Here is a 24,253-nt window from a genome sequence, read left to right as displayed (position 1 = left end):
ACGCAATAGCTTAACAAGTGAAAGCTAGATCAAGAATCAAGAGGGTTGATCATTTCAGAACTAACTGAAACATAAAGGGAACAAAATAGGAGGTCAAACAACTGAACAGGAGCTGAAAAAAAATTCAGTATTCATTGTCAAGAAATCATCAAACTACACTATATTCACTCATATTGAAAATCAATAAGATACCAATACCACTAATGAGTAAATACGATTTGTCTCGATGACTATATATTATAAATACAGTACGTAAAAATATTAAATTTTTTTCAAATTTCATAATTTCAGGAAAACAAGTAGCACTCTCCTCACTGAAACTCTAACTTTAGTCACCACAAATGAACAATTTAAGGAATAACAATTGAAATTATGGTAAAAAGGAAAGCAAAAAACCTGTAATAATGAAAAAGCAATAAGTGATAAAGTCCTATGTAACCTCTTCTGCAAAGAGCAAAGGAAAAGGGGTATAACATTTAGAGTACAAACTGCAATAAAATACACATGAACAGAAGAAGGTACAATCAAACTACTCACTAATTTTACACAAAGTAGGCTGGATACGGTATTGAGTTGTGCTGCTATATTCTGGAGTAGTTCTTGGAAAGGACAGAAGAAAATTTCCAAATTTTGGACCTGCAATATCAAAAAATTATACATTAGACAACAAAATCGAGGGAAAAAATCATTTAAAGGCATCGGATTGACAAAAATCGAAAAGAAACAAGCTGTGAATTTAAACAATTCTTCACATACAACTTATCCAGAATAATGCTATGATTAGGCTCTCAGCAAATTGGAATTGGAATAAATTGAGAAATCAAAGATAAAAAATTAGTTCGTCAGTTGACCACTCATCGTAGATATCGCATTGGAAAAAGAAACAACGAAGAAAAAAGATTCTTGACCTCGACAGAAAGAAAGTACACCAATCAATTTCGGAAGTTTATTTTGTCGCGTTCTACACCAATCAATTTCGGAAGTTTATTTTGTCGCGTTCTACACCAATCAATTTAACAAATTACCTATGATTTTTATTTTACTTCAAAAGTTTATTTACTTTTTAACCCCCTAACACACAAACAAGTCTTTTTACTACTTCTTTTCCCTTAAAAAAAAGTTCCCGAAAGACGTACAAAAACAAATATGTTTCAGACAGAAAAAAACACGAGACAAAATAAAACAGATAAAAAGGAAATTGGGAACATGAGTTAAACAAATAAAAAATGCAAAGGCAGGTGAGAAAAAGAATTAAGAGCCTCAAAGATGGGGAAAATCATGGAAAACACTCACTCTGATCTGGAGTCATCTTTGAGAAGCATTAGAGAAACATACAACCTTCCACTTTCTTTTTCAAACAAACAAATGCAGATGTGATTGATGGGAGAAGGTTACCTGCTCCCAACTTTTCAGTGATGGTAGCGGGTTCCCTTTTCTCCACTCCTTTCATTAACCACCCGACTCCCTCTCTCTAACCCTTTACTTTCTCTTTCTTCTCGTCTTCTTCCTCATCCTCACAAAGAAAACTGCACTTTTTCTCTCTTCAATTTCAGAAGCTTTTTCTCTCTTCAATTTCTTTAACATATATATAAAAGGACAAATGCCATGGCTCAAAAGGGATGATTGTTTTGCTGATGTGGCCAATCGTTATTGGCTGGAGTGTGTTCGTCCATCTGTCTATTCTGTTCTATACTTAGTACCTAAAGTCAGTAAACTTTTCAATAATAACTTTTTCTTCTACATGACAGACCAAAACTGTCCTAAGACATTGGCACAAGTACAAATTTGAAAAACTACTGATAGAAGAGTTGTATCTAAAAGCATCCCAATTTAATCACCAATAAAACCCAACCAGAGCTTTTCACATGAAAAACAAACAGCTCTGCATTTTGAGAACCACTGTTAATTCTAGAATTGTGCAAACAAAATGACTATAGCCCATGAGACATAAACAAGATGACAAAAATAACAAGTATCCCCGTGAAAAAAACTCAAAGCAAGAAGCACTCTCAAATTGAGACCTAAACAAACGCAAGCAATTTGAAAGAATTGACAGAACTGCAACAGTGTATACATTTTCAAAATCACAATCAGTTAGTCCTTGGATGCTAGATTGCTAATCACTTGAGACAAATAAACCAGCCAATTAATGGGCCCCAGAAAGCACGATAGTCAACACCCTTAACTATGTACACTGATAGGCATTAGTTAGTGAAAATTAAAAGCACAAGTCTTCACAAAAATTAAAAACAAATACAAAAAGGCGTATAATTAGACATTTAATAAAAACAGAATTTAACTTAAAAAAGTAGATGGATCTAATAGAAGTTAGACAAGGAAGAATCCATCTTCCTTGAAGCGTATACATCTAACAATTCACAAGTATGCAGCAAAGCTACTCAGCATTCATCTATTAACTAAAATCAGGATACTAAATCCAACAATGACTCATGTATATAGAGAACTGAAATACTGCTCCGGACATTATTATGTGGCACAATTAAACTAACATGAGAGTATAAGTCAACTTATCCGGAAAACTAAATTCCAATTTGTCAAATTACAAAAGGAACAAATTTGCGCTTTTTACCAACCACAACTATCATCTAGGACTCTGGAACAATATGAATGAATAGCCAAGAACCATCAGACTTAATTAAGGACTATGAAAAGAAAACAGCCATATAGCAATAGAAAAGGACATGATGCAAGAAAAACGTTGATGCAAAGCAGAGACACTTCCAATCTATGACCACAACAAGCGAGCGATCTAAAACATTCTTGACAGTGATTGATCAATAATCAACATTGTTAAGAGATCACAATCAAGTAAAAAGACAGTACCCCTGCAAAGTTACAAGTCTTCCCAGATGATTAAATAGCAGAAGTTTGAAAGATAAAATCACTCTCCAACGATGACCACAAAAGAAAAGCAGCCTCAAATTCTTCACTTGATCTATTGCGCCAATGTAAAAAGCACAAGCATCACAAATTCACAATCTACTAAAGTCATTAAATAGCATAGCTTAATGTCTAGTCACTGTGGCGACCCCACTTCCCCCTAAGGCGAACCAGAGGGTTGGCGGGCCGTCTGCCTAGCTCTCGCCAGGACTCACGCAAGCAAACTAATCCAAATCCTTTCGAAGAATATCCTAAACTATTACAATATCACTTTTCTCCAAAATTGATCAACAACTAAACCACATTAACTTCAAAGATAACAGTAGATTTAAATAGCCAATCGACGGCTCTTAAACGTCTCACGCGTTACATCCAAGGAATAAGGTCGTACAATTCTAAATACATATAAAATTCATACAAACCAGATATCGAAGAATCGTCCGTCCCAACTAAGCAAAAATTCATACAACAAAATACAACAATCAAACCAAGCATCCAAATTAAGTTTTACACATTTTCCAGCTTCACGCGGCAATCCAAGACCAAAAGTACATAGTTCAAATTTTAGCACAAAACAACCCACAAAATAAGCCATACTATCCAATTACATTCCAAAAAGAAATATAGGTAAGTTTCAAGGCTTTCAGTTTCCAGAACCTGTCAGGGAAAACAAATAAACGTGGGGTGAGCTAAAACTCAGTGATGCCCCAAAACATGCAATCAGATAAAACAAATATCACGTATCGATTTTAATTAAAGTAAACAAATAGGAAAGCGTGTAACAGCACAAGGTAGGATACAGGGGCTCTCAGGAGCCATTCCCCTTGCTTGATCAGAAATTACCGTAGTCGACCCTCCGTCAACTCTCACTACTTAAAGTCCATGTAGATACTCTTATTTTTCTTAGCTCCGGCCACCGAACATACCCCAGCTCCAGGCCCGCACGACAAAATAAATGAGAGCGGTAGTACTCGAGTATACCTGGGACTGGTCGAGGGATTTCCCCAACGACGTTGCGTCCAGCAAGAGATTAGTATAGACTGGTCGAGGGATTCACCCAGCGACGTTGCGTCCAGCATGAGGTTATTATAGACTAGTCGAGGGATTCACCCAGCGACGTTGCGTCCAGCATGTAGATAGTGCAAGCAGGATATTCACGAAAACATTTCAAGCAAGTCTCCACTCGAACGGCTAATGTGGTAAAGTACACATAGCTCACTTCGATGGATCAAAACCATATTTCCAAATATCACATATCAAGCCGAGAAAGCGCATTAATCAGGTAAGCATAGAACAAGCAGGGACACTCACCAAGAGTGAAGTTCAGATGTCAAGTTGGGAATCGAATTCCGCGTCCTCGCAATATCCTAAAAACCAAATTTTGAAACTATAAGTTTCTATTCAGTTTTTAAACTTATTCGTATAGGAAATTATCTACTATATTACTAGTTTACTTCCCTTAGAAAAATTAAGAATCCACTTAGGATGAAACTTGACAAAAGTAGTAAAAATGTTTCTTATAGTTTTCCTTGAGATACTTTTCCTTATAAAAGGATAACTAGAATTATTTTCTTGAAATAAGTCGACAAACCTCTTAATATCAAAGCTAGAAAGATATATTTGAAAATTTCTTTAAAGCTATGGTTCTTGCAAAAATTATCACTAAAACTATTTTACCTAAAATAAGGTTTCTTGCCGAGCAAGTTTCTATGCTTTTATCCAAAGTATTAAAAACTCGTATTTTGGAAATTTCCTCTAGAAAACTAGCAAGGAACAAGTTTTGAAGATAGGAAAGGAGATGAAACAGGACTTAGGGTTTTAGAAGCTAGAGGAATCATTTTCTAAAGGTAATAAGGCTAGTTTAAGCTTAAAGGAAATTATCGGGTTGGAAAATTTAGGCAAAACACTAGATATTGAGTTTTATAGTCCAATACTAGCTGAAAATATTTTTTTTTGGATTAGTTTGATCACAGTTACTCGAGTTCGCAAGGTCGAAACGACTTCCACAGCTTCGATTCCGTTTTGAAATCATATTATGGTCCAATTTGGCGACATGGCAAAATTACATAGCAAATTACTAGGGCTTCTTCAATCATTAGCCCCAGATTTCAACAATTGCATTTCTGATAAAAATAAAATGAATGACCAAGGCTTCATCAATCATTAGCACTTGGTTTCAGCAAGCTCAGCTTAAACAAATAAAAATAAAAGCAAGGCCTCCAAGAAATTCTAGCAATTAAATTTCATCACCCAGTAATACTTATAAAATCATTCAAATGGCCAAGGGCTTCATCAATCATTAGCCCTTGGCAACACCAATTACTTCCAACCACAATTCAATCAAGAATTTAAACCACAAGTAAGCTAAAATCTCAATCCAAATCCAAATTCAGTTTCACGAAGAAACAGGACATTCATACACAACAGTCTACTTTGAGGATTCACAGACAGCAGTACCCATGGAGGAAAAATACGAAATTTCTACAGAACAAAGGCCTATGATTCTAGTTTCAAATGCCACTGACGGCACCTTAAACGGATTTTTCTACACCAAGATATAAGCATTTTACTGAAACTGGTCAGGGACATCCGAAAATCTGAAATTTCATTTTTCACTTGTGAAAAACTCCTTTTTCTCTTTTAACACCAAAATGTTTTTATTCAACCATCCATACATTTCTTATAGAACTCCAAAACAACACATTCCAGGCATTTCCATCCATCATGATTCAAGGAAAAATTACAAACCAAGCTAAGATTCCAACTCAACCTTTGACTATCACATCAGAAATTCCAGCAACTAATATACTTTAGATCAAATTTTCCTTTGGTTTAAACATGGTGTTAGGTACTCAATTCAGCATTTAACACTTAGCTAGCTAGTAAAAATTTCCACTTCAAAACTAGATTTATTCAGCAACTAAAATCATCCAGAAAAATCCAGAAATTTTGTCCATCAGCCACGGATGAACATGCATGAAGAGACGTTCTGTTTTTATTTTGTTTTCTGGGTTTAAACATGCTTTTAAACTCTCAACTCCCTCATGCAATTACTTAGCTAGAAAATAAACATTTCCAGTTCAGAAATCGAGTTCAAACAACAACCATTAACATCAAAATTTTCTATAAATTTTCCTGCTTGGCTCGGATGAACATGCATGGGCAGATTTGCACTTTGATTTTATTTTTCTGGTTTAAACTAACTAATTAGCTGCATGCGGAGCCTAATTAACTTGTTATTAACTATCTAATTATGGTTATAAGCTCAAACTACAACATTAAACCAAATCAGGCTGCAAAAATCAAGCTAAGCTCTCGGCAGTTTCCATACTAGCACATAACAGAATTTCTTTTCTTAAAAATCTCATCCGTATGCCTAACCCCCACATGCAAGTTCTTAGATGACTTAACCTTATTGTTTTTGATTAGTTAAACACTTAATCAAACTCAGATTGTCGCAGGAAGTCAGAAATAAAACTACAATTTCAAGCCAGCTCCTCGGCAGAAATTTTTAACCAAAACAGAAATTTTTCTCTGCTTTAACCACCTCATCCGAATGCACAAATCAACATGCATGGTCTTAATCTCCAAGTTTTCACTCAGCTAATGACACTTAGGTGTTCAGATTGTCACAGAAAACAAAAATGGAGTTGCAATATCACTTCAGTTTCTCGGCAGCAATATTTTAACCGAACAGAAATTTTTCTAATGGTTTGATTTCAACATCCGACTGCACAATCCTTACATGCAAGCTCAGATATAGCTTCCTCTACTAGTAATCAACCCTATGGGTCCGGAAATTACCTCATATAACAGCTAATCTCGCACAGAAAAAATTCCAGAATTTTCCTTCCTTGCTCTCGGCTTCAAGTGCAGTCGGTTGTCCTGGTTCCTGAGTTGCGGCTGGAGAAATGGGTTGCAGCTGGTGGATTTGAGTTCGGTTGGTTGGAGTTGGTGGAGATGGAGGCGCAGAATGGTGAAGCTTCACTGAAAATTTCTCCCTGGTTTTACTCCAGTTCACGGCAGAATCCAGAAAATTTTTTTACAGCTCACGTTCCCTCCTCCCTTGCTCTCGGATGCAACTCACCAGGTATGTGACGCCCCCCACTTCTCCCAAGGGCGAACCCAAGGGTATCCGCGGGATGCCTGCCAAGCTCTCGCCAGGACTCAAGACAAATCAAATCGAACTTAACGATACATACCAAATACTATGAGTCAAAATAAAGAAAAGTCGCTTCCTTAACTAAATATTTAAATCTTACATCACGTTCACAAAAGATACATCAAGTTCCAAAATCCAACCATTAAAAGTCGACTACACATTTACAGCCCCGATTCCAATCAAAAGTATAATCTAGTCGGCTTTACCAAAATCTTCCAATCCAACCTGTTAAGGAAAACAAACTAATAGGATGAGCCAATACTCAGTGAGGCCAAGAAAAAACACACATGCAAACACATAATCCAAGTAGCAACAACAATTACATTATAGGTAAGGCTATCAAATTCGAATAATTCACATTTCGAATAGGAAAAATAAACAGAAACAATTCAAGGATACTGTAGCTCTCAGGATCTAAATTTCACGTAGTCGAGTCGAAGTCTTGATCACATCTCACGTTGACACTCCGTCAACCACATAAGTATCAAATCCGTAGATACACCACTTTTCTTCGAATCCCGTCACCGTTACACCCCCTTACCGGGCCCGCTCATCAAAGTTTTTGATAATACTCGAGTATATCATGGCAATACTGCACGAGTAATGCCGAGCAAGATCTCTCCAATAGATCATGCTCTACGAATATCTCATGGTTTGCTAAGCTTATCGACCAAGCCCATGCTGGCTCGATTCGCAAAGTTAGCCAACGAGTTTTGGGCGTCCCCCGAATATGAATACGAATACGAATATAAGTCGATGAGCAACGCTCAAATCGACGATTCCAAATAGGAACCACAAATACGGATCACATATACGAATCACAAGTACAAATCACATCCACATTACCATGTACAAGTTGGATACGAATTCACATAGCAAAATTCGAATATAATTTCATTTGAAAGAGAACGAGTGCGATAAAGTACACCCTCGTCTCAAAATTTCAAATTTACATAACGGATAAGAAACAGATAACCACTTAACAACAAGTTCATGCACTTGACACTCACAGTGATTCAAGTAGCGAGTTCAAATGATGGTTTAGGCGTCTCCCGTGAGATCCTCTGGAAGGTCCTCTTGAGCGCCTGAGCATTTAATAGTGAATTATCATTCACACATCCCAATTATCAATGAAGATTGTGCACTAGTACAATCTGGGAAAATTTCATGAAAATGAACCTCAATTACTAGTAAATCGAGGTTCAAGTGGAGTTTCTTAATGTACAAGAGTAATCGAGTTTTGTTATCTTGGAAATCAAGCATAAACGTTCAAGTATTATCGAAGGAATAAGGAATACTTGAAAAACTCCATTTCCTTGAAATTCAGAAAATTTCAGTTTTGATACGATATTTTGAAAAAAAATCGTATCTCAGATTTCACATGTCGAAAATTGGAAAACTTGGTACCGTTGGAAACCTCTTCCAAAGTACTAAAAGTTATTAGAAGACACTTTTCCATGAATCTAAGTGGAAGGTGTTCAAAAATGAGCTTAAAGTTGCTGTTCCAAATCACCCAGGATTGAGCCGGGGTTGGTTTTTCGCTAACTTTGAAAATTCAGTAGAATTCACTCGTTGCAAACCAGCCCTTGAAATTTGTAGCTCAATTAGAGGTGCAAGTAAGGTTTAGGGCAGAACAAGCGGATCGAGAATCGGAGTTTCGAGCACCAAGATATGGTAGCTCAAAGTTGGGTAAATTTCAAGACTGTTAACAAATTTCCAGATTTGGTTCCGACTTTGGACCTTTAGTTAAGTGTCGAAACGGACTTGGATTGATACCAAATTTTGTAGTATAATACTCCTATATGAAGGGTATCTCTCTATCAAATTTCGTGGAAAAATACCTTCGGAAAGGTGGTTAACCAATCAACCAAAGTTTGGAAAAATCCTTAAGGCAATCTGTCCAAATCTAAGGTTTCAAAAACGAGGCAGTCGCCGTATTTTGATCATAACTCCCTCAATTTAATTCAGAATTGGAGAATTAAGAACGATCAATAATAGATTAAGAAAGGATAATTGAGGAATTAATACTCAATTCACGTGAGGACTCGTAAAATTATTATTTTTAAACCCCTAATTTTGGCTCAATTAATTATCTATTTGGATTTTTGCCCGAATATTATTTTCTATCCTTATTAGACCTAAATATATGGTTTTATAGCTTCGTTATATTTTTAAAGTGTCTCGTTTCAAAAATTATTTTCTTAGAAGCTTGTTTAGTGAAAAAGTGAAAACGTGTCTGAAAACTTTAGCCAATTAGGAGTACAATAAGCTCAAAAATTTAAGACATATACAATGGTCCTAAAATAGGCAATTTTAGGTTTAAATATTGAAGTGATAGTTAGTGGTAAGATCGTTATAAGAATTTCTCAAAGGTTTCAATTTTTATTGCGCCTAAATTAGAAATACGTGTTTCACGTGCGCGCTTAATTGAGGGACTTTGGACAATTATTTTGGGACAATTAAGAATGAATAATATTTATATAAATGTAAGTGTCCTAGAGGTTTAGTGCACTAGTGCAACAAACGTGAGAGAAATCGAACACAAAACGCGCGCGTAGGGCACTAGTTGCAATTAAAATTTTACGTACTTAAAATATTAGACGTCAAGCGTCTTTTGTACGCAAAGGCATCCGAATCACATTTCATTTCTGCTACTGCAATGGACGGATAGCACAGCCGCAGCTCTTCACCATTTCCTTCTACAAATCTCACAAAAATCACAACCAAACCTCCATAGATTCAACCAAAACTTCACATACACTTAGCTCTACACTTGGACAACACATTAAGCTGAAAAGGGGAGGAGCTTTCACGGTTTCTTCAGGCTTCAAAAGGACCGAATCTCTGTCTTAAACATCAACTAAGAGTAAGTCTTAATCTAGCCTTCTAACTTTGATTTTTGGAAGTCTAGTATATCTTTTAGCTCTTGATCTCTTATGGATTGTTGTGGATGTTGGAAAATTGTTAAATGTGGGCTCTATGAACTCCCACTTTGGGTTGATGGCTGTGATGATGTTTGATGATGGTTTTATTGCTGAATTAGAGCTTAAGGAAGTAGATTAAAGGTGCATTGTTGCCAGAAACGTTATTGAACTCTTGAAGCAAAAAGTTCCCATTTTACCCCTGCTCTGTTCGGTCACTTTAATGCAGAAATTTGAGGATTTAATGGATTGATTGTGTTGTTTATATGTTGTAGTAGTTGTGTAAAAATTTTCATTGAAAAATACTGAGTTTTGGTGGGTCAAACGAATTTATTTCAAAAACTAGTAATCTGGAAAACGGTTTCGTCGTAACCCAGACCAGTGTTTGTATTTCGTCCATAACTCCGTACTCCGACGTCGAAATCAAGTGCCGTTAGCGGCATTTGAAACTAGACGTTCCCATGTTTCCAACGGTGTATAATGCACATTCTGGTTTCATGTGTGTGAGCCACACCATTCATCTGAAGTCGGCTGTCCTGTTTCTCCGTTCTGCCGAAATGATTTGATGATGCTGCAACTTTAGGCTTAATTTCGAGCTAGTTGCATGCTGAAACTTGAAACTATTTCTTCTGTGAAATTTTAGCCCTGTGAATATGAAGGTTAATTTTAGTTAAGGTACAGAAGGAATGGTCCCGAAATCAAGGTATTATTTTTTCAAGGTATTATTTTTGATATTTTTGATCAATAATTGTAATAGTACTTCTCCCAAGGGCGAACCCAAGGGTATCCGCGGGACGCCTGCCCAGCTCTCGCCAGGACTCAAGACAAATCAAATCGAACTTAACGATACATACCAAATACTACGAGTCAAAATAAAGAAAAGTCGCTTCCTTAACTAAATATTTAAATCTTACATAATGTCCACAAAAGATACATCAAGTTCCAAAATGCAACCATTAAAAGTCGACTACACATTTACAGCCCCGATTCCAATCAAAAGTATAATCTAGTCGGCTTTACCAAAATCTTTCAATCCAACCTGTTAAGGAAAACAAACTAATAGGATGAGCCAATACTCAGTGAGGCCAAGAAAACACACATGCAAACACATAATCCAAGTAGCAACAACAATTACATTGTAGGTAAGGCTATCAAATTCGAATAATTCACATTTCGAATAGGAAAAATAAACAGAAACAATTCAAGGATACTGTAGCTCTCAGGAGCTAAATTTCACGTAGTCGAGTCGAAGTCTTGATCACATCTCACGTTGACACTCCGTCAACCACATAAGTATCAAATCCGTAGATACACCACTTTTCTTCGAATCCCGTCACCGTTACACCCCCTTACCGGGCCCGCTCAACAAAGTTTTTGATAATACTCGAGTATATCATGGCAATACTGCACGAGTAATGCCGAGCAAGATCTCTCCAATAGATCATACTCTACGAATATCTCATGGTTTGCTAAGCTTATCGACCAAGCCCATGCTGGCTCGATTCGTAAAGTTAGCCAACGAGTTTCGGGCGTCCCCCGAATATGGATACGAATACGAATATAAGTCGATGAGCAACGCTCAAATCGACGATTCCAAATAGGAATCACAAATACGGATCACATATACGAATCACAAGTACAAATCACATCCACATTACCATGTACAAGTTGGATACGAATTCACATAGCAAAATTCGAATATAATTTCATTTGAAAAAGAACGAGTGCGATAAAGTACACCCTCGTCTCAAAATTTCAAATTTACATAACGGATAAGAAACAGATAACCACTTAACAACAAGTTCATGCACTTGACACTCACAGTGATTCAAGTAGCGAGTTCAAATGATGGTTTAGGCGTCTCCCGTGAGATCCTCTGGAAGGTCCTCTTGAGCGCTTGAGCATTTAATAGTGAATTATCATTCACACATCCCAATTATCAAGGAAGATTGTGCACTAGTACAATCTGGGGAAATTTCATGAAAATGAACCTCAATTACTAGTAAATCGAGATTCAAGTGGAGTTTCTTAATGTACAAGAGTAATCGAGTTTTGTTATCTTGGAAATCAAGCATAAACGTTCAAGTATTATCGAAAGAATAAGGAATACTCGAAAAACTCCATTTCCTTGAAATTCAGAAAATTTCAGTTTTGATACGATATTTTGAAAAAAAAATCGTATCTCAGATTTCACATGTCGAAAATTGGAAACCTTGGTACCGTTGCAAACCTCTTCCAAAGTACTAAAAGTTCTTAGAAGACACTTTTCCATGTATCTAAGTGGAAGGTGTTCAAAAATGAGCTTAAAGTTGCTGTTCCAAATCACCCAAGATTGAGCCGGGGTTGGTTTTTTGCTAACTTTGAAAATTCATCAGAATTCACTCGTTGCAAACCAGCCCTTGAAATTTGTAGCTCAATTAGAGGTGCAAGTAAGGTTTAGGACAGAACAAGCGGATCGAGAATCGGAGTTTCGAGCACCAAGATATGGTAGCTCAAAGTTGGGTAAATTTCAAGACTGTTAACAAATTTCCAGATTTGGTTCCGACTTTGGACCTTTAGTTAAGTGTCGAAACGGACTTGGATTGATACCAAATTTTGTAGTATAATACTCCTATATGAAGGGTATCTCTCTATCAAATTTCGTGGAAAAATACCTTCGGAAAGGTGGTTAACCAATCAACCAAAGTTTGGAAAAATTCTCAAGGCAATCTGCCCTTAATCCTTTTCTTACCAAATCCAATCGTTTGGCTAAGAAAATCCTCCAATCATGGTTCATATGTGAAAAGAAAGTTTAAGAAACATTCATGGTACATTTGGTAGGTGTTTAGCTTCAAGAAATTCATTTAGTAAGACCACCACAAATGTCACGTCAAATCTGTCCAAATCCAAGGCTTTCAAGAACAAAACAGTCACCGTATTTTGATAATAACTCAGTCAATTTAACTCGGATTTGAGCATGGTTGATAGTGTTAGAAAATACATTCATAGGGATGTGATTTCACAGAAGAAATCGTTTTAAGTTTCAGCATGCAACTAGCTCGAAATTAAGCCTAAAGTTGCAGCATCATCAAATCATTTCGGCAGAACGGAGAAACAGGACAGCCGACTTCAGATGAATGGTGTGGCTCACACACATGAAACCAGAATGTTCATTATACACCGTTGGAAACATGGGAACGTTTAGTTTCAAATGCCGCTAACGGCACTTGATTTCGACGTCGGAGTACGGAGTTATGGACGAAATACAAACACTGGTCTGGGTTACGACGAAACCGTTTTCCAGATTACTAGTTTTTGAAATAAATTCGTTTGACCCACCAAAACTCAGTATTTTTCAATGAAAATTTTTACACAACTACTACAACATATAAACAATACAATCAAGCCATTAAATCCTCAAATTTCTGCATTAAAGTGACTGAACAGAGCAGGGGTAAAATGGGAACTTTTTGCTTCAAGAGTTCAATAACGTTTCTGGCAACAATGCACCTTTAATCTACTTCCTTAAGCTCTAATTCAGCAATAAAACCATCATCAAACATCATCACAGCCATCAACCCAAAGTGGGAGTTCATAGAGCCCACATTTAACAATTTTCCAACATCCACAACAATCCATAAGAGATCAAGAGCTAAAAGATATACTAGACTTCCAAAAATCAAAGTTAGAAGGCTAGATTAAGACTTACTCTTAGTTGATGTTTAAGACAGAGATTCGGTCCTTTTGAAGCCTGAAGAAACCGTGAAAGCTCCTCCCCTTTTCAGCTTAATGTGTTGTCCAAGTGTAGAGCTAAGAGTATGTGAAGTTTTGGTTGAATCTATGGAGGTTTGGTTGTGATTTTTGTGAGATTTGTAGAAGGAAATGGTGAAGAGCTGCGGCTGTGCTATCCGTCCATTGCAGTAGCAGAAATGAAATGTGATTCGGATGCCTTTGCGTACAAAAGACGCTTGACGTCTAATATTTTAAGTACGTAAAATTTTAATTGCAACTAGTGCCCTACGCGCGCGTTTTGTGTTCGATTTCTCTCACGTTTGTTACACTAGTGCACTAAACCTCTAGGACACTTACATTTATATAAATATTATTCATTCTTAATTGTCCCAAAATAATTGTCCAAAGTCCCTCAATTAAGCGCGCACGTGAAACACGTATTTCTAATTTAGGCGCAATAAAAATTGAAACCTTTGAGAAATTCTTATAACGATCTTACCACTAACTATCACTTCAATATTTAAACCTAAAATTGCCTATTTTAGGACCATTGTATATGTCTTAAATTTTTGAGCTTATTGTACTCCTAATTGGCTAAAGTTTTCAGACACGTTTTCACTTTTTCACTAAACAAGCTTCTAAGAAAATAATTTTTGAAACGAGACACTTTAAAAATATAACGAAGCTATAAAACCATATATTTAGGTCTAATAAGGATAGAAAATAATATTCGGGGCAAAAATCCAAATAGATAATTAATTGAGCCAAAATTAGGGGTTTAAAAAAAAAATAATTTTACGAGTCCTCACGTCAATTGAGTATTAATTCCTCAATTAACCTTTCTTAATCTATTATTGATCGTTTTTAATTCTCGAATATTAATACACTCTCGATTCGAATATAGTCTCGAAAAACGTGCACTCGTTGTTCCGAACTAAACGAGTTTTCGAAAAGTGAATTTTTCCAACAAAACGCTTTTAAAAATATAAAAGATGCGTCGTTCCATATAAATGGATTTTAAATGATCGAAATAAATAATTTGGAGAAAAATGAGTAAATAAATATTTAAACAAACTATTAATATTCGATAAAAATAAAAATAAAAAATTTCGGGTCCTCACATCCTCCCCTCCTTAAAAGAATTTCGTCCTCGAAATTCACACTTTGGATAATAGTCATACCCCTTAAGAGTCATGCCTTTCAAATTAATCACTAACTTACACCCTCCGATCCATATATCACAATTTCTATTTACCCAATTAGTAGTCAAACTTTGATTCTATCTTATGAATCTAGGGTTTTGCAAAAAGTGTGTACGGTACTAGGTCACTGAGAACCTTAGATAGACAAATAAAAGAAAGAATCATACCTCCAATGACTTTAGTAGAATCGGAAACATGTTGATAGCCTAATGCATAAACCCTAGCTGGTGCATTAGATCGACTTCCTCCAACACTAGGCTGCTTAGCGGCTGACTTTTCAGGCCTTTGGGTACTACCGCCTTCTTTTGGTACGGTCGGGCATTTCGATATCTGGTGCTCGGTACTACCACAATACAAGCACTTCCCTTGTTTCCTAAAACAATCATTCTCCGTATGGTTGAGCTTGCTACAATAACCACAAACGACTTGGGGAGCCACAGATTGACCACTTGGAGGTGTCCCTCTCGATTGATCTCGTCCATTGCGATCTCCTCTTGATTGAGTCCCTTTTGGCATGTTAGATATCTCCACTCCACCCGTTCCTTTTCCCTTTTTAAAAGGTGGGGCACTCTTATCTGCCTGTCCCGAAGGGTTACTAGAAGTGCCCCTCTTCTTAGCATGAAAGTCTCTAACTTGCAGCCTTGCACTCTCGACTCTCTGTGCTTTTTCTAAGACTTCAGTGAACGTAGAGATTTGGGCTGCAGCCAAACCCTCCTGAATTTCTACATTAAGTCCCTGCACGAACCGTCTAATCCTCCTCCGTTCATTAATCACCAATTCAGGAGCGTACTTAGAAAGCTTAGTGAACTTTCCCTCGTACTCCGCTACACTAAGGGTTCCTTGTTTCAACTTGATGAATTCATCCTCCCTTTTCTCTTGGATTAAGGGCGGTTTCTCATTAAATTCCCTTGTGAAATTCTCCCAAGTCCAAGGGGTTTGAGTTCTCTCCCATTTTCCTCTTATCAGATCCCACCAAGCACGGGCTACTCCCTCAAATTGGAAAGCAGCGAAATTCACTCGCCTATCTTCAGTGTAGTCTAAAGCAGCGAATATGTTGGTCATCCTTTCTAACCAATTCTCCGCTACCTCAGGATCAGCCAAGAAACTTAGGCGGGTTAAATTTTAAGAACCTCTCTAAGGCTCTATCCTCACCTCTTTCCTGACCCCTAGGTTGGTTAAACGGTCCTGGACCCTGTCTTTCAGCTAAGCGTTCTAGGATATCAGTCATCCTAGTGATGGCAGTAGCCATTTGGTTAACCTCTATATTCTCTTGTCCTTGGGTCGGTCCAGTTGCCGATCCCTGATCGTTTCCCTGAGGTTGGGCCGGTCTAGTCCCTCGCCCACGGCCTCGACCACGGCCTCGACCCCTTCTTAGCCCTTCCATAACTTAGGCGTGCCTAGTGCAAGAAATAAATAAATAAATTATGCAATGCAAAGTAGAAAGCAGGAACCAATCAAGAAAACATCGGAAATAACAATAATTTACATTTATTAACATATCAAGTTCATACAATTAGCAAGTCATGGGGTAGTCACAAAAATATAGCACTCAGATGCCACAAGAGTACTTTTAATCACATACGACTAAAGTAAAGTCAAGTGCCTCAAAAGTAGGCCACACAGTCATACAAAAAAATGCAATGACCTCAACACTAGCATCACCCCAGCTAAATCAAGAATTGATATGAGTGCATACATATAATAAAATTTAAGCGTATAATTTTAATGAGTTATCAAAGAGTATAACAAGTATCAGACCCATTATAACCTTAAATCCTCAAGTACATATACACACATTAACTGGTTCATATAAACTCAAGAATTTTAGACTAAGCCAATCTTGAGTTACACAGATTATAATGATTATAAAACAATATAGTTCCATTTAGTAACATATACGATTATAGTAGATAATGGTATACTATACGATTATAATCTATATTTATAATCTATGTGTATTATATAGATTATGTCCCTACTCATATACGATTATAGTAGATAATGGTATACTTAGATTGATATGATTATATTAATGATATACTTAGATTATATTAAGTGTTTCATTAAGATTATATGGTATACTTAAGTATAGCTTATGTATACCATTAATCTATATGGTATTAATTTAATACAAATTAGATTGTAAATTAGATTATAAATTAATGATCATAATGATTATATGTTAAATTGTCCTATGGTATACTAAGTGTATCATTAAGTATACATAAGCTATATACATAAGTATACATAAATTAATACTTAGATTTAATGCTGTATCAAGATTATAATACTTAGATTGATGGATTGTAATCTATATGCTCCACATATGTCCTATCAAGATTAAATTAATCATATAATCTAAGTATACCATTAGTATAAAACTCGTGCACTCGTTGTTCCGAACTAAACGAGTTTTCGAAAAGTGAATTTTTTCAACAAAACGCTTTTAAAAATATAAAAGAGGCGTCGTTCCATATAAGAATATAGAGGTTAACCAAATGGCTACTGCCATCAATAGGATGACTGATATCCTAGAACGCTTAGCTGAAAGACAGGGTCCAGGACCGTTTAACCAACCTGGGGGTCAGGAAAGAGGTGAGGATAGAGCCTTAGAGAGGTTCTTAAAATTTAACCCGCCTAAATTTCTTGGCGAACCTGATCCTGAGGTAGCGGAGAATTGGTTAGAAAGGATGACCAACATATTCGCTGCTTTAGATACACTGAAGATAGGCGAGTGAACTTCGCTGCTTTCCAATTTGAGGGAGTAGCCCGTGCTTGGTGGGATCTGATAAGAGGAAAATGGGAGAGAACTCAAACCCCTTGGACTTGGGAGAATTTCACAAGGGAATTTAATGAGAAATTTCTTCCGCCCTTAATCCAAGAGAAAAGGGAGGATGAATTCATCAAGTTGAAACAAGGAACCCTTAGTGTAGCGGAGTACGAGGGAAAGTTCACTAAGCTTTCTAAGTACGCTCCTGAATTGGTGATCAATGAACGGAGGAGGATTAGACGGTTCGTGCAGGGACTTAATGTAGAAATCCAGGAGGGTTTGGCTGCAGCCCAAATCTCTACGTTCACTGAAGTCTTAGAAAAAGCACAGAGAGTCGAGAGTGCAAGGCTGCAAGTTAGAGACTTTCATGCTAAGAAGAGGGGCACTTCTAGTAACCCTTCGGGACAGGCAGATAAGAGTGCCCCACCTTTTAAAAGGGAAAAGGAACGGGTGGAGTGGAGATATCTAACATGCCAAAAGGGACTCAATCAAGAGGAGATCGCAATGGACGAGATCAATCGAGAGGGACACCTCCAAGTGGTCAATCTGTGGCTCCCCAAGTCGTTTGTGGTTATTGTAGCAAGCTCAACCATACGGAGAATGATTGTTTTAGGAAACAAGGGAAGTGCTTGTATTGTGGTAGTACCGAGCACCAGATATCGAAATGCCCGACCGTACCAAAAGAAGGCGGTAGTACCCAAAGGCCTGAAAAGTCAGCCGCTAAGCAGCCTAGTGTTGGAGGAAGTCGATCTAATGCACCAGCTAGGGTTTATGCATTAGGCTATCAACATGTTTCCGATTCTACTAAAGTCATTGGAGGTATGATTCTTTCTTTTATTTGTCTATCTAAGGTTCTCAGTGACCTAGTACCGTACACACTTTTTGCAAAACCCTAGATTCATAAGATAGAATCAAAGTTTGACTACTAATTGGGTAAATAGAAATTGTGATATATGGATCGGAGGGTGTAAGTTAGTGATTAATTTGAAAGGCATGACTCTTAAGGGGTATGACTATTATCCAAAGTGTGAATTTCGAGGACGAAATTCTTTTAAGGAGGGGAGGATGTGAGGACCCGAAATTTTTTATTTTTTATTTTATCGAATATTAGTAGTTTGTTTAAATATTTATTTACTCATTTTTCTCCAAATTATTTATTTCGATCATTTAAAATCCATTTATATGGAACGACGCCTCTTTTATATTTTTAAAAGCGTTTTGTTGAAAAAATTCACTTTTCGAAAACTCGTTTAGTTCGGAACAACGAGTGCACGTTTTTCGAGACTATATTTGAATCGAGAGTGTATTAATATTGGAGAATTAAGAACGATCAATAATAGATTAAGAAAGGTTAATTGAGGAATTAATACTCAATTCACGTGAGGACTCGTAAAATTATTATTTTTAAACCCCTAATTTTGGCTCAATTAATTATCTATTTGGATTTTTGCCCCGAATATTATTTTCTATCCTTATTAGACCTAAATATATGGTTTTATAGCTTCGTTATATTTTTAAAGTGTCTCGTTTCAAAAATTATTTTCTTAGAAGCTTGTTTAGTGAAAAAGTGAAAACGTGTCTGAAAACTTTAGCCAATTAGGAGTACAATAAGCTCGGAAATTTGGAGACATGTACAATGGTTCTAAAATAGGTAAATTTAGATTTAAGTACTCAAGTGATAGTTGGTGGTACGATCGTTATAAGAATTTCTCGAAAGTTTCATTTTATTGCGCCTAAATTGGGAATACGTGTTTTCACGTTTGGACCATTATTTTGGGACAATTAAGAATGAATAATATTTATATGAATGTAAGTGCCCTAGAGGTTTAGTGCACTAGTGTAACAAACGTAAGAGAAATCGAACATGAAACGTGCGCGTAGGGCACTAGTTGTAATTGATTTGACGTATTTAAAATATTAGACGTCAAGCGTCTTTTGTACGCAAAGGAAACCAGAACCGCATCTCATTTCTTCTAGCTGCAATGGACGGATAGCTTCAGCCGTAACAGCTTCACCATTCCTTCTACAAATTCACCAAATCACTACCAAAGCCTCCATAGATTCAACCAAAACTTCACATACACTTAACTCTACACTTGGACAACACCTTAAGCTGAAAAAGGGAGGAGCTTCACGGTTTTCTTCAGGCTTCAAAGGGACCGAAATTTTCTGATTTGAACAACCATCAAAGTAGGTAATGATCAACTACCTTAAACTTGTCTTATGGAGGTTGATTTATGCATTTGAGCTGAAATCTTCACTTTAGTAGCTTGTATTGTTGGAAAAAAAGTGGGCTCTATGAATTCCCACTCTTGGGTTGTTGCTGATTTTGTGCTTGATGAAGTTTATGATATCGGATCAGTGTTTAAGTTAGTGATTTGTTGAAGGAAAACTGCTGGAAACTCACGTTGAGTGCAATGGCCAAGTTTGACCATTTTGCCCCTGGTTGTTCGGCCACTTTACTGCAGATATTTGAGGATTTAATGGCTTGATTGTGTTGTTTACATGTTGTAGAAGTTGTGTACAAAATTTCGTTGAAAAATATTGAGTTTTGGTTGATCAAAAGAATTTATTTTCCAAAGTTAGTAATCTGGAAACGGTTGCCGTCGTAACCAGACAAGTGTTCGTGTTTCGTCCATAACTCCGTACTCCGATGTCGAAATCGAGTACCGTTAGCGGCATTTGAAACTAGACGTTCCCATGTTTCCAACGGTGTATAATGCATATTCTGGTTCCATGTGTGTGAACCGCACCATTCATCTGAATTCAGCTGTCCTGTTTCTCCGTTCTGCCGAAATGATTTGATGATGCTGCGACTTTAGGCTTAATTTCGAACCAGTTGCATGCTGAAACTTGGAATGATTTCTTCTGTGAAATTTTATCCCTGTGAATGTATTTTCTAACACTATCAACCATTCCCAATTCCGAGTTAAATTGAGGGAGTTATGATCAAAATACGGCGACTGCCTCGTTTTTGAAAATCTTAGATTTGGACAGATTGCCTTAAGGATTTTTCCAAACTTTGGTCGATTGATTAACCACCTTCCCGAAGGTATTTTTCTACGAAATTTGATAGGGAGATACCTTTCATATAGGAGTATTATACTGAAAAAGTTGGTATCAATCCAAGTCCGTTTCGACACTTAACTAAAGGTCCAAAGTCGGAACCAAATCTGGAAATTTGTTAACAGTCTTGAAATTTACCCAACTTTGAGCTACCATATCTTGGTGCTCGAAACTCCGATTCTCGATCCGCTTGTTCTGCCCAAAACCTTACTTACACCTCTAATTGACCTACAAATTTCAAGGGCTGATTTGCAAAGAGTGAATTCTACTGAATTTTCAAAATTAGCGAAAAACCAACCCCGGCTCAATCCTGGGTGATTTGGAACAGCAACTTTAAGCTCATTTTTGAACACCTTCCACTTAGATTCATGGAAAAGTGTCTTCTAAGAACTTTTAGTACTTTGGAAGAGGTTTCCAACGGTACCAAGTTTTCCAATTTTCGACATGTGGAATCTGAGATACGATTTTTTTCAAAATATCGTATCAAAACTGAAATTTTCTGAATTTCAAGGAAATGGAGTTTTTCAAGTATTCCTTATTCCTTCGATAATACTTGAACGTTTATGCTTGATTTCCAAGATAACAAAACTCGATTGCTCTTGTACATTAAGAAACTCCACTTGAACCTCGATTTACTAGTAATTGAGGTTCATTTTCATGAAATTTCTCAGATTGTACTAGTGCACAATCTTCCTTGATAATTGGGATGTGTGAATGATAATTCACTATTAAATGCTCAGGCGCTCAAGAGGACCTTCCAGAGGATCTCACAGGAGACGCCTAAACCATCATTTGAACTCGCTACTTGAATCACTGTGAGTGTCAAGTGCATGAACTTGTTGTTAAGTGGTTATCTGTTTCTTATCCGTTATGTAAATTTGAAATTTTGAGACGAGGGTGTACTTTATCGCACTCGTTCTCTTTCAAATGAAATTATATTCGAATTTTGCTATGTGAATTCGTATCCGACTTGTACATGGTAATGTGGATGTGATTTGTACTTGTGATTCGTATATGTGATCCGTATTTGTGATTCATATTTGGAATTGTCGATTTGAGCGTTGCTAATCGACTTATATTCGTATTCGTATTCATATTCGGGGGACGCCCAAAACTCATTGGCTAACTTTGCGAATCGAGCCAGCATGGGCTTGGTCGATAAGCTTAGCAAACCATGAGATATTCGTAGAGCATGATCTATTGGAGAGATCTTGCTCGGCATTACTCATGCAGTATTGCCATGATATACTCGAGTATTATCAAAAACTTTGATGAGCGGGCCCGGTAAGGGGGTGTAACGGTGACGGGATTCGAAGAAAAGTGGTGTATCTACGGATTTGATACTTATGTGGTTGACGGAGTGTCAACGTGAGATGTGATCAAGACTTCGACTCGACTACGTGGAATTTAGCTCCTGAGAGCTACAGTATCCTTGAATTATTTCTGTTTATTTTTCCTATTCGAAATGTGAATTATTCGAATTTGATAGCCTTACCTACAATGTAATTGATGTTGCTACTTGGATTATGTGTTTGCATGTGTGTTTTCTTGGCCTCATTGAGTATTGGCTCATCCTATTAGTTTGTTTTCCTTAACAGGTTGGATTGGAAGATTTTGGTAAAGCCGACTAGATTATACTTTTGATTGGAATCGGGGCTGTAAATGTGTAGTCGACTTTTAATGGTTGCATTTTGGAACTTGATGTATCTTTTGTGGACATGATGTAAGATTTAAATATTTAGTTAAGGAAGCGACTTTTCTTTATTTTGACTCGTAGTATTTGGAATGTATCGTTAAGTTCGATTTGATTTGTCTTGAGTCCTGGCGAGAGCTGGGCAGGCGTCCCGCGGATACCCTTGGGTTCGCCCTTGGGAGAAGTGGGGGGCGTCAACTTTTAATAACATAGGCTTAATATCTGAGATACGATTTTTTTTCAATATAGGCTTAATATCTGAGATACGATTTTTTTTCAAAATATCGTATCAAAACTGAAATTTTCTGAATTTCAAGGAAATGGAGTTTTTCAAGTATTCCTTATTCCTTCGATAATACTTGAACGTTTATGCTTGATTTCCAAGATAACAAAACTCGATTACTCTTGTACATTAAGAAACTCCACTTGAACCTCGATTTACTAGTAATTGAGGTTCATTTTCATGAAATTTCCCCAGATTGTACTAGTGCACAATCTTCCTTGATAATTGGGATGTGTGAATGATAATTCACTATTAAATACTCAGGCGCTCAAGAGGACCTTCCAGAGGATCTCACGGGAGACGCCTAAACCATCATTTGAACTCGCTACTTGAATCACTGTGAGTGTCAAGTGCATGAACTTGTTGTTAAGTGGTTATCTGTTTCTTATCCGTTATGTAAATTTGAAATTTTGAGACGAGGGTGTACTTTATCGCACTCGTTCTCTTTCAAATGAAATTATATTCGAATTTTGCTATGTGAATTCGTATCCGACTTGTACATGGTAATGTGGATGTGATTTGTACTTGTGATTCGTATATGTGATCCGTATTTGTGATTCCTATTTGGAATCGTCGATTTGAGCGTTGCTCATCGACTTATATTCGTATTCGTATTCATATTCGGGGGACGCCCAAAACTCGTTGGCTAACTTTGCGAATCGAGCCAGCATGGGCTTGGTCGATAAGCTTAGCAAACCATGAGATATTCGTAGAGCATGATCTATTGGAGAGATCTTGCTCGGCATTACTCATGCAGTATTGCCATGATATACTCGAATATTATCAAAAACTTTGATGAGCGGGCCCGGTAAGGGGGTGTAACGGTGACGGGATTCGAAGAAAAGTGGTGTATCTACGGATTTGATACTTATGTGGTTGACGGAGTGTCAACGTGAGATGTGATCAAGACTTCGACTCGACTACGTGAAATTTACTCCTGAGAGCTACAGTATCCTTGAATTGTTTCTGTTTATTTTTCCTATTCGAAATGTGAATTATTCGAATTTGATAGCCTTACCTACAATGTAATTGTTGTTGCTACTTGGATTATGTGTTTGCATGTGTGTTTTCTTGGCCTCACTGAGTATTGGCTCATCCTATTAGTTTGTTTTCCTTAACAGGTTGGATTGGAAGATTTTGGTAAAGCCGACTAGATTATACTTTTGATTGGAATCGGGGCTGTAAATGTGTAGACAGGGTCAACTTTAATATTATATAATCGTATTATGTGTATACGATTATGCTGTTATTATAGATTTGTAATTATACAAATCGTGATTAACATATGTCGACTATATGTAACGTATAGTAATCGTTAATAAACTTTATATGTGATCCCCAACCATAGACTTTTTGTTCCACAGCTAACAAGCCAATCCCCACAGTCCGAGAACCTTTTCCCGGTTTGAGCTCGATAAGAGCTCTGATACCAACTCTGACATAGGATTATTTCTGGTAACATAATACGAGTTTATGTACATATAAATACACATAGATTATAAATACACATATACATTCTCCATTAATCTGGTATTAAGTATTTC

At 36.9% G+C, this 24,253-nt stretch overlaps 3 long non-coding RNA genes across 5 annotated transcripts in view; 1 reads left to right on the top strand and 2 right to left on the bottom strand.

Annotated features, from left to right (window-relative positions):
* Positions 1-254: 254 nt before the first annotated feature.
* LOC113689193 (uncharacterized) overlaps positions 255-24,253 on the bottom strand; it is a 118,596-nt gene continuing 94,597 nt past the window's right edge. The window contains exon 4 of the long non-coding RNA XR_011825226.1: positions 255-636. This is a non-coding gene — a long non-coding RNA (uncharacterized lncRNA). The remainder of the gene's footprint in view (positions 637-24,253) is intronic.
* On the bottom strand, positions 7,076-14,434 carry LOC140009431 (uncharacterized). The gene is made up of 3 exons (XR_011816852.1): positions 13,673-14,434; positions 8,074-8,148; positions 7,076-7,288 (listed from the first exon to the last, which is right to left on the bottom strand). It is a non-coding gene; the product is annotated as an uncharacterized lncRNA (long non-coding RNA).
* LOC140009433 (uncharacterized) lies at positions 9,701-22,497 on the top strand. 3 transcript variants are annotated; one of them, XR_011816860.1, is made up of 3 exons: positions 9,701-9,929; positions 21,474-21,548; positions 22,332-22,497. It is a non-coding gene; the product is annotated as an uncharacterized lncRNA (long non-coding RNA). The 3 variants fall into 3 exon arrangements; XR_011816855.1 differs by lacking the exon at positions 9,701-9,929 and adding an exon at positions 17,950-19,861; XR_011816858.1 differs by lacking the exon at positions 9,701-9,929 and adding an exon at positions 17,950-19,861 and having other exon boundaries at positions 21,405-21,548.

Source organism: Coffea arabica, chromosome 1e, assembly GCF_036785885.1.
Source record: "Coffea arabica cultivar ET-39 chromosome 1e, Coffea Arabica ET-39 HiFi, whole genome shotgun sequence".
Taxonomy (NCBI): domain Eukaryota; kingdom Viridiplantae; phylum Streptophyta; class Magnoliopsida; order Gentianales; family Rubiaceae; genus Coffea; species Coffea arabica.
The sequence above is the reverse complement of the archived record's forward strand: the minus strand, read 5'-3'. Positions and strand labels throughout refer to the sequence as shown.